The sequence below is a fragment of the Monodelphis domestica genome, chromosome 2 (genome assembly GCF_027887165.1).
Source record: "Monodelphis domestica isolate mMonDom1 chromosome 2, mMonDom1.pri, whole genome shotgun sequence".
NCBI classification, from domain to species: domain Eukaryota; kingdom Metazoa; phylum Chordata; class Mammalia; order Didelphimorphia; family Didelphidae; genus Monodelphis; species Monodelphis domestica.
In genome coordinates, this window is record NC_077228.1 from 160,912,690 (window position 1) to 160,926,036 (window position 13,347).

A 13,347-nucleotide genomic window follows, 5' to 3' on the forward strand; every position below is an offset into this window, starting at 1 on the left:
GATTTCTGAGTGAGGTTTGGTTTTTTTCCTGTGAGAATTTTCACTGAGAGAGATTGTCCAGTAGGAAGCATCTTCATGACTGCCCTTGGCATTATTTGTTTTGCCCAAGCCTTGGGCCCTGAGACTGTGCAGCATTAATGGTTCTAAACATTTTTCTTAGCCTTTAGTGTTGAGATCTGGAAGAGGGATAGATTAAATGCTTTTAAGGTAATCATAACAACTAGTGTCAAGAGGAGAGAGTAACTTGGGATTTGAGGAATTGTTCCTCTTTGGGGGATGTTGTTATTACCCTGGGTATGTCTGCTGAGCTGCATCTATATTTGTTGAGTGTTTAAGTTTAGTAAAAGGATTAACCTTTTTTTTTTGTTTTGCCTCTTTGATCCAGTTTTCTCTGATTATGATCTTGTATTTGGAGTCAGCTTATATCTGGTTTAAAACAATGATGAATGGGATATTTTGGAATGGCCTATGAAGTTTGGCCACTTATCTTACCCCTTCTCTTTTTCCTCTCTCTCCCACACATCTCAGGCTGGTATATTAATAAAGAGATGGGACAGCTGGGTAGCACAGTGGATAGAGCACTAGACCTGGAGATGAGAGGACATGGGTTGAGATCTGGCCTCAGACACTTCTTAGCTCTGTGATTCTGGGCAAATCATTTAACCCCAGTTGCCTGGCCCTTATTGGTGTACCATCTTAGAAGTGATATTGAGACAGTTTCTGCCTTCAAGAAACTTACATTCAAGGAGATGCAGATATGTATGTATATACATGTGTTTGCATGTGCACATTGTGAGATTTAAAATGGTGAAGCCCATAAACTGTAGTGAGTTAAAATGGTGGAAGATATAAATTGTGATAGATATAAGAGAGGGTGAGTAAATTTGACCGCAGAAATATGTTTCACTACAGTGTCTTGGTTTTTAAATCAAATATAAGGTGGTTGCCAGGGAAATATTCCCAATTATTCAAATACCCAAGTCAATTGGGTTTTATAGAGATTTTAATTAACAATACAATGAGTAATCAAAGAAAGAGAGAGAGAGTAAGAAAGGAATAAGTATGAAGGGCCTCAAGCCAATATGGCCTAGACCTGAGTCTTAAGAGAGAAATCAGTCAGTTTTTTAACACTCACCACAAGGTCTGTCTAAACAAGGATTCTAGTGACACCAGGCCAGCTCCATCTCAGCTGACTTCACCAGAGAGCCTTCCAGCCAGAGACTGTTCCAAAGGGCCTTTCTCCAGAGCCTCTCTCAAGCGATTCTTTCCAAGCGATCCTCATCAGAGATCCTCCAAAAGGATTTCTCCAAAAGGATAACCCCTCAAGAGATTTTGCTTTTTCTTATATAGGGGTTTTTCTCCCATGTCACCTCCCCTAAGTCCCTACATCTACCAATCATTTGTAGATGCTTTCCAAAAGACAGCCCATTTTGAATTCACAGCTGAGTAGATTAATCTCTTTAGTAAGTCAGAAAAAAAAAATGCTGCTGTGTCGACTAATTTCATTAAGAGAAAACCTCTGAGTAAGTTTTCACCTTTTAGGTCTAAGTAGTTTACAAGTTGCCCCACCTTTATAGGCACTTAGCATCCCATTGTATCAATTCATGGCTCAAAGAACTCCTTTCCTTTATAAGTATGGGTCCACGTATTTTCATTGTTTAGCAAGGAGTTTTCTCTCCTAAAGCAGTCTTAAGTACGGGTAGAGTAGGGGTCCTCCCATAGCAAGGAGTTTTCTCCCCTAAAGGAGTCTTAAGTACGGTTGGAGTAGAGGTCCTCCCATTTCTGATCCTGGCGAGTTCTCACATCAAAATGGGGAATGTTTCTCAGTAGGGAATTTGTCCCAATTAAGAATTCCCCGATGGGGAAATTTTTAACATTCACAAGTCTGAGAGATTTCAAGATTTACAACATACATATGCACACTCAATACATGCAAGATAATTTGTGGAGAGGTAAAGTTCTATGGGAGCGATTTTAACCTCAACTTTGTTTAGTTGAATTTAGAAAAGGAGATTTTAGTTTTCTATCCTGAATGAGAAATTAGAACAACTTTCACGGGTTTTAGGGGTTAAATTGGTGGCAATTAAAGAAAATGGGAGAAATTTTTGTGGGGAGGTAGTGGCTTTTGAATGGCAATGGTGCAAAGTCTACCAGGGAGGTTTTTTCCACAACATTGAAATATTCTGGGTTTCTTCTTGTTGACCTTGAAAATATCATTGAAATATTTTTTTATTTGTAATTTTTCTTGAGTCAGGTGTGAGAGGAAGATACTGTAAAATATATTTATGTAGATGCCAAAGAAAAATGTTCACACCTCAGTTGGGATTTTCTTTTTATAAGGAAAAAAATAAAAAAGGGTTGTACTAGATCAGTTGGTTAGTCAATAAGTATTTATTACTATTTTCTAGGCATTGTGGTAAGCACTGAGATTACAATAAGAAAAAGAAAGACAGTCTGCCCTCAATATACCTAAAATCTAATACAGCACACAAAAGAAAGTTTAAAAGGAAGTGAGAGGGAAGAGAGGAGCTATCCATTTCCTACTGGGATGTGATGATGTCCAAATCTGGGTGGGAAATGTAATGACCATAGCTGTGTGGCCCTGGGCAAGTCACTTAACTTCACTTGCCTAGCCCTCTCTGCTTTCCTACCTTGGAAATGATACTTAATACCAGTTCTTAAGACAGAAGGTAAGAGTTTAAAAAAATGAGTAGCCTGGGCGCCCTTCTTAAATGTAGGTACTGTAAGGAGCTCTCCCCCTTCCAATCCAAGAGACCTCAGGGACAGAGAGACTAGATGATTTGTAATGTTTATTTGACCTCAACATGCTACATGTGATTCTATTTAAATCTCAGATTGTTAGACATCCTTTGAAAGACTCTTACTTTGAATGTTTTACTAAATATTATCTATTCTTTTATTTACTTTTTATTGTCATGTACTTTACTAACTACACACATAATTATATCATCTTAGGGCTTACAAAGTACTTTTATATGTTATCTCATTTGATCCATACAATAACCTTGTCAGATTGGTGATATCTTCATGTTATAGATCGAGGAAATTGAAGCTAATAGAGGCTAAGTCAGTCAGTAACATTAATTGCTTTCTATGTTCCAGGCACTGTGCTAAGCAGTGGGAATACAAAGAAAAGCAAAAGGCAGTTCTTGTCCTCAAAGAACACACAATCTAATGGAGATGACAACAAACAAATATGTATAAACAAGTTGTATCCAGAATAAATAGGAAATTGTCAACAGAAAAAAGGCACTAGAATTCAGAGGGATTGGGAAAGACTTCTGTAGAAGGCAGGATTTTAGTTGGCACTTGAAAGAAGCCCAGAGAGACAGTAGGTGGATTTGAGGAGGGAAAAAAGTGTTCCAGGCATGAGGGACAGTTAGTAAAAATGCCTACAACCAACATGGATTGTCTTGTTCAAGGAACATGCCAGGAAGCCTGTGTCATTGGATTGAGAGTGTGAGTGTATAAGGGATAAAGTATAAAAAAGACTGGAAAGGTTGGAGGAAAGGCAGGTTATGAAGAGTTTTGAAGACCAGCAAAAGATTTTGTGTTTGAGCCTAGAGGGAATAGAGAACCACTGGAGTTTATCAAGTAGGGAGAATGACTTGCCTGGGGTCATGTAACTGGTCTGAGGTAGGATTGAAATGGAAAGTTTCTAAGTCCAACATTATTCACAGAACATACATATTTCATATTTTAAAAGAAAAAGAAAAGTCTAGATGACTGATATTCTGAAAAGATAAACGTTTTAGAGTATTTGCCCATCAATAATCGCTGACCAATGAAATTGGCATTCAAAGCTAGAATTTGCTGTTTATCATACACTAGTCCCCCCTGTCCCCACCAATTTTTAATGATGTCTTTTTGTTTATTGATCACCTACATTTCCCAATATATTCCATTCGCCCTTTCCCAGAAAGCCGTTAGCGAAACAAAGAATAAAATAAAGAGGATAAAAATAGTTTGGAAAAACTAACACGTCTGCCAAATCTGACATAAATTCAAGTGTTCCTGATTTCCCCAGCTGCTAGTGCTTTTCCTACAAATTGTCTTGTATCTGTTTTGTATCAGTTTTGTATATACCTATATTATGTACATATTGTCTCTTTCAGATACATTATAAAACTTTCCTGTTTGTCTTTGTATACCCCAGTACCTAGCACAATACCTGCCATAAAGTAGACATTTAGTAAGTGCTCATTGATTCTACATTTACAGCATTCCATCTCTGAAAAGAAAAAAGATAGATTTTCTTATTCATTGGGGCCAAGCTCTCTCATTGTTTCACTGAACTCAGTTTTGATCATTTGTTATTTTTCTATTTACATTGCTATAGACATTGTTTATTTTCTTGGTTATGCTTTCTTCACTTTTGTATCAGTTCATATGAGTCTTCCTCATGCATCTGAAGATTCATTATATTCATTATTTTTTGCACGGCACCAGGATTCTATTATCCTGGTGTACACACATTGTTTTTTAAGACAGATTGCAAGATGTACTTAAGTTTCTTTTGCCCATTTTATTTGCATTTCAAAGACTGCTTACCTCTGTTTTCTTTTAATTTCTCATTGTTGATGAGTAATTCTGGATGATTCATATTGTGGTGCTTTGGTATGTGAGTTGTCTCTTGCTGGTTGCTAGCCCCTCCTCCTCCTCCCTCCCTTTTCCTTTCTCGTCCCAGGGATGTCTGAGCAGTGGAAATACTTACTGCTGTGGGAGTTGGCCTTCTCCTCTTACTTCTCTCTCCGTGCAGGGGTCTTCCAGAACCCACCCAGGCTACTTCACTAGTCACATGGTTGAGATGGAGGTGAGATGGAGGACCACTAAAATCTTATCATATATCCTGCCACTGTCTCCTAGACTTTATTCTATTTTTTTTTAACAATTACATGTAATAGCAAATTTCCACATAAATTTTCTGAAGTTATATGATGGAACTTGTCTCCCTCTCTTCCTCACTCCTTCCTCTCATAGCTGGCAAGCAATTCAGTCTGGGCTATACATGTACCGGCTCATGTTCTTTTTTGTTTTACCTTCTGCTCTGTCTCTAGCTTATGTTGTGAGCTCATTAGGATCTTTCTATCTGTACCTTTGGAACATTCCAGATTTTTTTTCTTCTATACTTCCACCTCCTCGATAGCTGAATTTTCTTTTATGAGTTGTATTCACCAATTAGTGTATGAGTTCCTTGAGAGCAAAAACTGCCACACTTTTTCTATTTACATCTCTAGCACTTAGCACAATGCCTAGTACACAGTAAACACTTCATATACATTTTAAAATTCTTTCATTTTGTGACTATTTCTGAATGAACCAAACCAGAGGTTCATCTCTCCTGAAAACCACTGAATTATATCTCCATTGCTCTCTAGTAATAATATTTGTGGGCAATTTCAGATGATTTATAGTGCTATTCTAAGAGGCCTATAATTCTTAGATTGATTTACTAAGTTATGTCTGCAAGGAAAACTGCCTTGATAGCAGGAATTCTTCCTGTTTTGTTGTCTTTTGGCTTTGGTCTAATATTTCTTATTACAACATTGAAAATTTTAGTTCTGTCTATTGCATTCTTTTTTTTTAGGGTCCCCACTGCTTAATTGAAAATTTTCAACTTTTTTCCCTAAATCAACATACCTTTTGAATTTTCTTTAAAAAAAAGAAATGATCCAGTGCATGAAAGAGGGGGCAGAGTCAAGATAGTGGAGAAATGACAGGATCTCACCTGAATGCTTCAAAACTCTCCTCCAAACAACTTTATTAAAATAATACCTCAAAATGGATTCTGGAACAACAGAACTCACAAAAGACTGAGAAAAGTTTCCTGCCCATGACAATATAGAAGATTAGCAGGAAAGATTTGTCACAGTAAGGTAAGAGTGGAGCAAAGTCAAGCACAGGCAATGCCCCAGCAAGCCAGCAACAGACCACTCCTTCTGCAAGGCAGTAGGTCTTGGGGACAACTGAGTCATGAAATAGGTATATTAAAATAATGGGTAATACCTATAATTATAACAAAATAACAGTTTATTTTAAGGTAAGGGAAGAAGAGAAGGGAATTGGGAAGATCTTTCCTTAAACCCAAAACCAAACTGCTAAACCCTACTATCTAATAATTTTCACTACCTACAAATCTTGCTAACTACAACTAATTAAATTTACTTCCCTTAGTTATAAATTTGGGGAGACTTGAGGGTTACAGGAACAAGGGCCAAAGGAAGTCTCACTGTCAGTTGTCTGTTGATAAACTTTCAGCTTTAGCAGGATTCCCAGAGATAGACTGTATCACAAGGACAAACCACAGGATAGAGAATTGGCTAGCTAGCTAGGTCCACCCTAGAAAGACTAGACTTTTACTCGGCTCCTATCTGCTTCACTCTCCCTCAGAAGAAGCAAACTGCCTGTCCCTTTTGAATTCTGGAATGTTCCTCTTATTCCTGCTAATTTCCCTTTAACCGCCAGCAGCTGCTTTTAGAGTTCTTATCCCATATATGGTAAGGGGGTTGTACAGCTGTTTAGAAGGGTATTACAGGGGTCTTTCCTCTGACACTGGGAGCAGGATTCAGTTGTATTGTCTACACAGATCCAGGTCACAATCCTGGATAATAGTACCAGGATGAGGAGGAGCTCTGGCACACTTAGCAGATCAAGGACCCTGGTCAGAGTTCTAGAGTGGAAAAAAGTGCTTATGATCACTCTAAGACCAGAATATTGTCCATAAAAGTAATAAACATCCCTTAGATCATATTACCTTTGAAAAACTGAAAACTTATGATCCCCTAGAACTAGCTCTGAAAGCAGTTGTACAAAAAAAATCTAAAGCATGAGAGAATGTCCCATCCACCTGTGAACAGAGATCACCTGTAAAGTAAAGGTGAAAGTCAAGAAATAAGCTGTAAAAATGAGCAAACACCACCACTGTTACCATAGAGAGTTTCTACAGTGACAGAGAAGATCAAAACCCAAATTCAGAAGACAACAAAGTCAAAACTGGGTGAAGGAATGAGAATTGTGCAAGAAAGTAATGAGAAAGGAATCAATAGCTTTGTAAAGGAGGCACAAAAACAAATAATGTGGAAAATACCTTGAAAAATAGAATAGATCAAATGATAAGAGACATGTAAATCTATTGAAGAGAAGAACTTCTTAAAAAGCAGAACTGGTCACATAGGAAAAGATGTTAAAATATTCACTGAAGAAAAAAATTCCTTATAAAAAAGAATTGGCCAGATGGAAAAGGAGGCACAAGAGCTCACTGAAAAAAAATTTCTTTAAAAATTAGAATCAAGAAAATGGAAGATGTCTTCATGAGACAACAAAAAACAAAAGAAAAAAAGGAAAAAATAATAGAAGAAAATATGAAACATCCCTTTGAAAAAAACAACTGACCTGGAAAATAATTTGAAAAGAAATAATTTAGCAATTATTACCCTACCTGAAAGCTATGATAAAAAAAGTAGAACTGAGACATCACATTTCAAGAAATTTTCAAGGAAAACTGCCCTGATATTTTATATCTAGAGGACAAAATATGAATGGAAAGAATTCACCAGTCACCTTCCAAAAGAGATCCTCAAATGAAAACTCCCAGGAATATAGTCAAATTCCAGAGCTCCCAGGTAAGGAGAAAATATTATTAAATCAGAAAGAAATAATTCAAATATCATGGAGCCATAGGCAAGGTAAAACAAGATTTAGCAGCTTCTACTTTAAAGGATCAGGGGGCTTAGAATATGATATTCCAGAGGGCAAAGGAACTAGGAGGATAAACAAGAATCAATCAGCAGAATATGGGAAAAACATGGATATTCAATGAAATTGAAGACTTTCAGGCATTCCTGATGAAAGCCCAGGAGACTGAATAAGAAATCTGACTTTCAAATACAGGATTCAAGAGAAGCATAAAAAGGTAAGCAGGAAAGAGAAATCATAAAGGATTCAGTAGTTAAACTGTTTACATTTTACATGGGTAGATATGTGTAACTCCTAAGAACTTTCTCATTATTAGGGCAGTTAGAAAGAGTATGCATTAACAAAGGGCATGGGTATGAGTTGAATATTGTGAGGTGATATTTTATTTATTATTTTGTTGTATTTTCATTTATTTTGTAAAATATTTCCCAATTTTCTTTTAAAAAGTTTATTATTTTTAAATTTTTCCCATGGTTAACTGATTCAGATTCATGTTTTCTTCCTCTGCTCATTTCTTCTCCCTCCCAGAGTTGACAAGCAATTCCACTGGGTTATACATACATACATACATATATATATATATATATATATATATATATATATATATATATATATATATATATTTAATGGGAAAGGAAATAGGATTGGAAAAATAAAGGATAATGGGAGGTTTGTATGGGGTAATGAGGAGTTAAAGGAAGAGAGGGTATATATTGCTTGGTGATGCAAGGGAGGGAGATGCCCCCTGCTGAGAGGAAACAGCAGGGGCCCGATAAGGTCTGTTTTGCCTTGACTGAACTGAAGTTCAGTTCCCTCCATGACCAGAAAAGATAGTCCACGTATCTGACTGCTAATTCAAATAATATGAAGTTTAATAATCCAGTTGGAATTGGAGTTTTTCCTTAGCTTCAGAGTATAGGGCCAGGCCCTAGAGGCTGGTGGAGGGTTTTCCCACTTCCGTCTCCTCTATATCAGTTCAGTTTTGTATAATTCAGAATCTTAGCAGTAGATAGAAAGCAAACAAGAATAGGTCTAACCTTCAGAAGCAACTGGGCCTGAATCTTCCAGCTGAACCAAGAAGAGCATGCCACTCCAGACTGGGCTGAACAAGCTCCTCTCTCCTCCAATACCAGGAAGCAAGTCCCACCCGGCAGGCAGGAAGTGTTAGTCCCCAGACCCAACTGCCATTCCCAGTAGGAAGGAAGTACTAGTCACAAGACCCAACTGCCACTCCCAGTTGCCCCTTCCCCCACAAACTGTCAGTCTTGTTTCCTTTCCACAAAACACACACACACAATCACTCAAACCCATTTTCAAATTATCATTTTGAAAAAGAGCAATCCTTTAAAACCAAAACTCTAATCACATACCCATGTAAACAAGTGATAAATCACATGTTTTCTTCTGGATTTCTACTCCCACAGTTCTTTCTTTAGATATGGATAGGATTCTTTCTCCTAAATACCACATAATTTTCCTAGATCATTGCATTGCTTTTAGTATCAGTCAATCACATTTGATTATCCCAAAGTATTACAGTCTTTGTGTATAATGCTCTCCTGGTTCTGCTTCCTTCCTTCCTTCCTTCCTTCCTTCCTTCCTTCCTTCCTTCCTTCCTTCCTTCCTTCCTTCCTTCCTTCCTTCCTTCCTTCCTTCCTTCCTTCCTTCCTTCCTTCCTTCCTTCCTTCCTTCCTTCCTTCCTTCCTTCCTTCCTTCCTTCCTTCCTTCCTTCCTTCCTTCCTTCCTTCCTTCCTTCCTTCCTTTTTTTCTTTCTTTCTTTCTCAAGTGACTTGCCCAGGGTCACACAGCTAGGAAGTGTCTGAGGTAAAATTTGAACCCAGGACCTCCCATCTCTGGGCCTGAAGGTCACTCCAATTCATCATTCCATATAGCACAATAGTATTCAATCACCATCATATACCAAAATTTGTTTAGCCATTCCACAATTGAAGGGCATCCCCTCTGGGATGATAGTTTAAAAAATTTAAGGAATGAGAAAGGGAAATGCACTTTGGAAAAGGAGAAAAGGAAAGGTAGAATGGAGTAAATTAACTCACATGAAAGAAGCACAAAAGAACTTTTTATAGTGGAAGGGAAGATGGGGAATGTGAGTGCTTGAACCTTACTTTCGTTTGAATTGGCTCAAGAGGGAATTTTCAGCTTGGTATAGAAATCTCTCTTACCCTATGGGAAAGTAGGAGGGGAAGGGGATAAAAGCAGGTGAGGCTGATAGAAGAAGGGTGGATTGGGGGAAGCAGTAGTCAAAACAAACACTTTTGAAAATAGGGTGAAAGGAGAGAAAGAGTAGGATAAACAGGAAAATAGGATGAAGGGAAATATATAGTAATTATTTCCATGAAAAAAATTAAAGCAAATTTCTCATTTCTCAAATATATAAAGAACCAAGGCAAATGTAAAAGAATATGAGTAAGTCTCCAATTGATAAATGGTCAAAGGATATAAAGTCAGTTTTCAGGTATAATCAAAGGTATCCATAGTCATCAAAAAATGTTCAAAATTGCTATTGATGAGAGAAATTCACCCATACTTATCAGATTGACCTACCTAACCCAAAAGGAAAATTACAAATGTTGGAGGGGATGTGGGAAACAGACATGAATAATGCACTATAGGGAGAATTAGGAACTGATTCAACCATTTTGGAGAACAATTTGGACTATATGTAAAAATATGGTTTCAGAAATTTTTTAGCTGTGTGATTCCTGAGCAAGTCACTTAACCCCCTTTGCCTAGTCCTTACTGCTCTTTTGCCTTGAAACCAATACTTGGTATTGATTCTAAGATAGAAAGTAGGCCAATATCCCAAAGAGATTTAAAAAAAAGAAAAAAAGGAAAATGACCTTTATGTAAAAAAATAGTTTATAGCTGCTCTTTTTAGTGGTAGCAAAGAATTGGAAACTGAGGAGATACCCATTGATTGGGAAATGATTGAACAGGTTGTGAAAGATGATCGCGATTTGTATTTTTTGGGGGGGGTATTTCATTTGCACGTTAATGATTTAAAAATTGCATGTGTTCCTTCCCCCTTCCGTTTCCTTGGCTCAAAGTTGGGTGTGGGCCTCCGGGACATAGATCTCAATGCTGTCTGCGCTTTCTGTTGTGGAGTTCTGCCGCACCTATGCGGCTCTCTTGGAGGCCAAGAGACGCTTTTGGGCTTCCTGGCGCTGCCTGTCCCCAGAGTCCGAGGCCTTGTTCCGGTTCAGAGCTGTTTGAGACTTGGCTGGCTTCTTTGGCACAGGAGGGGGAGGTTTCTTCTTTTCCTTCTTTTGGGGGAGGGGGGGCGTCAGCTGCCAGCTGTTTGCTTTAATGTGGTACAACTCATCAAACTTCATACTGATGTCTTCAATGGACAGCTCCAAGAGGTCCCAAAACCCAGCCAAGTCCTGGGCTGTGGGCCTAGGGTTGGAGTCAGGGTTCAAGTTTTGGTCACAAAGACCCTGGAACTGCTGGAATTTCTGAGACATCAATAGCTGGGCACTGCCAACAGAACTGAGACTTCTTCAGAGAGATTGTTCTCTTTGGCCTCCTTGTCCATTTGACAGCACCATCCTTCTAACCTTTCTGCCTCTGCCTGGAGCAGCTTCAGGAACCAGTAGCCATCCCTCCATACAATTTTTTTTTTTTGTAAAATTTTAATTTTATATCAGCTGTGATATAGTTACCTAATTCTTCTCAGAAATACAATGATCAAGACAATTCTGAAAGACTTAAAAGTTTAAAAATGCTAACCACTTCCAAAGAAAGAATTGATGGAGTTTGAATGCAAATCAAAGCATAATTCTTTTTTTTTAACCTTTATTTTTCTTGGATTTTTTCTTTTTTTCACATGATTAATATGGATATATGTTTTGTATGACTACATATGTATAACCTTTATTGAATAACTTGCCTTCTTAAGGAGGGGGAAGGAGGAAGGAGAACATTTGGAACTCAGAATTTTAAAAAGTGAATGTTAAAATATTTTCTTTATATGTAATTGGGAAAAATAAAATATTTAAGAAAAAAAATCCTCCCTCCTAATCTCTCATAATTTAAACATCTTCCTATACTATCTCATCCACTTTGGTCTCATATAAAAAAGTAGTCTCCCTGTTGAAGCCAATGCCTCTGCAAACACCCTTGATCTCAACATGTCCACGTCTCCCTTATCTTTAGAAAACTCTCACTTGACTTACCCAGTCCTAACAGTTATCTCATGTCTCTTCCCTTTGAGGACTAAATTCTTTAGAAAGCTGGTTATATCACTTGACTATACAAATAAGGCTTTGTTTTTCTTGCCTAGTCATTGGAGTAGGGGAGGAGAGATAGAAGAGATAGAATACAGACCAATGAAAATAAAATAAAATTGAATTGAAAAAGAAAGACTGACAGAAAGTAAAGGTTTTAAGAATATGAGCTAAGATGCTTGGAAAGAGAATTTTAAAAAAAGAGCAAAAAATGGAACAAAAGAGATAAACAAGACTCCAAAGCAAGAATTTCTTGATTTTCCACTTTTCAATTCTGTGAAGTATCAATTCTAAGGCAGAAGGAAAAGTCATTTTATTCCTATTCAGTTGTTTGGTACATTTCTTGCTCTTTTGACAAGCCAAAGCGAACCTGACCATAACCGAAATCTCTCACTCAGCAATTTGTCTAGAATCTCCTTTGATTTGAGTTCTCTGTATCTTCTTCCCATTCTTACTACCCTTTTCTCCACCTATTTAGATCAGAGATTCTTAACATAGAACCCATGAACTTAAAAAAATTTTTTTGAGAACTGAATTTTATTAGAATTGGTTTTTGTTATAATCTTATGTGTTTTGTTTTATGAATTAAAAAACATTATTCTGAGGAATCCATGGATTTCACCATACTACCAAAGGAGTCTAATGACACCAGAACGTTTAAGAGTCCCTGAGGTAGATGGAATGTGATTAGTGGTTTTCTTTGCTCTGGTAGCTGGAAATGGCAGTTGGTCTAATATTCCCATTTTATGTTTTATTGCCTGCTGCTTAACATATCTATGCATTAAAGTTTTATAAAATACAATATTGTGTTTTCTATAAAACTCTTTGTAACACTGAATTATATAAATGGAAACTATTGTTCCATACTTAATTCATGTAGTATGTGTGAAGTTGGTTAATGATGGTGTTTTTCTTTTTTTACAGCTGGGAAATGGAGCTGAAGAGATCTGGTGACCTCTCCAAGGTCATAGGAAGTTGACAGTTTCAATTAAAATGAAATGTTCTTGTCAACCCATTCAGTCAAGTGTTTAGGCCAGGCACTCATCCTAACCTTCCAAGGTGTTTTATTTATTTTGTGTTCTTGCTGTTTTAAGTCAGAAAAGGCTAATACTCTAGTGTTTTAGCTAGTGTAGAAATCTTGCTGTAAAATGTAGCAACTCCTGAATTGTCCTGATGATGGCAGTGCAAGGTCATGTCTAAAGCTCTGTCTTACTTTTAAAAGATGTAAGATCAGGAAGAGATGATGTTAATTGTTCCTCTTTTGATATATGGGAAAACAAAGAGGGACATTTACTTTACCCTTCTTTCTTGTCTGGTCATAAACAGGGTCTGTGGCACTCGTTTCCCTGGAAACAGAAATCTAATCTAAATTTCTCACAGCCAT

General features: G+C 37.3%; 1 pseudogene; it reads right to left on the bottom strand.

Moving 5' to 3' along the window:
• Window positions 1-10,778: 10,778 nt before the first annotated feature.
• The window catches only part of LOC100618540 (disks large-associated protein 4-like), a 59,633-nt pseudogene continuing 57,064 nt past the window's right edge, over window positions 10,779-13,347 (bottom strand).